The sequence below is a fragment of the Vicia villosa genome, linkage group LG2 (assembly GCF_029867415.1).
Source record: "Vicia villosa cultivar HV-30 ecotype Madison, WI linkage group LG2, Vvil1.0, whole genome shotgun sequence".
Classification (NCBI taxonomy): domain Eukaryota; kingdom Viridiplantae; phylum Streptophyta; class Magnoliopsida; order Fabales; family Fabaceae; genus Vicia; species Vicia villosa.
Genome location: NC_081181.1, coordinates 138438989 through 138440369, shown reverse-complemented (window position 1 = coordinate 138440369; position 1381 = coordinate 138438989). Strand labels below are relative to the sequence as shown.

The window sequence follows — 1381 nt, the reverse complement described above, 5'->3', positions numbered from 1 at the left end:
GTGATGGCCACACCTGCACCGAATCACCCTGTGAAAGAATAAGTTATTCCCACAAATAAGGAACCTCATTAGAGCATAGTTCATTCTACTATAAATCCCTATTTGATATCCATGATTCAACAAAAATAATTTTCAGGTGCGGCGACAGATGACTCGAATTTTCATATGTCTTTTTCTATAGAATTTTGCGATACTCACAAAATGAACGGAGTAAACCCAGTTTCAATTTGAATAAGATTTTTTTTCCATTTTGCTTAAGGGATAGAGCTAGAGCATGGTTACAGTCCCTGCCTTCAAACTCCATTACAATATGAAATGAACTAAAAGTTGTGTTTCTCGCTCGATATTTTTCGTTGAGAAAAATGGCACAACATAGGAATCAAATTACTCCCTTTAAAAGAAAAATGACGATGAATCACTCTTCGAAGCATATGAGTGAATCAAGGAAATTATGAGACTTTGTCTGCACCATGGGCTGGAAAAATGGCTTATAGCCTGTACCTTTTTAAATGGTCTTCTCCATTCCATGAGAATGACCTTAGATGCTGCTTCGGAAGGGGCCTTAATGAACAAAGTTTTTGATGAAGCATATTTCCTTATATAGAACATGGCGCAAAACTATTACGAGTGGGGAAGCGAACACGCTCCTATAAAAAAGACCTGAAAAAGGTGGAATATACGAAGTTAGCACCCTTGGCCATATTAACACTAAGGTATATACCATATACAAAAAATTGATAACCTAAGCATTAACCTTGTATCATCCACCAGAAAGTGTGTCTCTATATTTCGCTTTCCTTGTTTCTTCGTTGCTGCATCAAAAGGGACAAAGTTGTTTATGTAGTCCAGACCATCAAAGAAATATACCAATGGTCTTTTCAGGTAAACTTCCTCTTGAGACAAGTTATCCATTTTGTAAACATATAATCCAGAATCTACCAAAAATGACTCTGAGGCCATAACTTGGAGAACTTGTTCGAACACTGGTAGAGTGGCCCGAGCTCTATGTACATATGCTGGCATGGTCTACCTCATTGAGAGGATTAACCAAGAATTATAAATCTTTAAAGTGTTTCACGATCTCTAAATATACTTTGAACATCTTGGAACGATTTAAACCTCCCTTAATATATAAGGATGAAACACGTCATTTCAAATATTCAAATTCATTCTTACTCACACATTACTTCCAATTCCTCTCACTGACTTGGACTTTTAAGTAATAACCTTATAGGTTAGCACCCTCTCCACCGCATCAAAATTATAGATCTACTGTAACAAGACACAACTTGACTACCTCAATTTTCACTCCTAATTTTTAACTGAAGAATTTGAACACGTTTAACTAAAATTCAGGATCAACTCATTATTGTTATGACTT

At 36.0% G+C, this 1381-nt stretch overlaps 1 non-coding gene across 1 annotated transcript; it reads right to left on the bottom strand.

Moving 5' to 3' along the window:
* Positions 1 to 369: 369 nt before the first annotated feature.
* LOC131654425 (small nucleolar RNA R71) lies at positions 370 to 477 on the bottom strand. The gene has a single exon (XR_009299464.1). It is a non-coding gene; the product is annotated as a small nucleolar RNA R71 (small nucleolar RNA).
* Positions 478 to 1381: the final 904 nt, after the last annotated feature.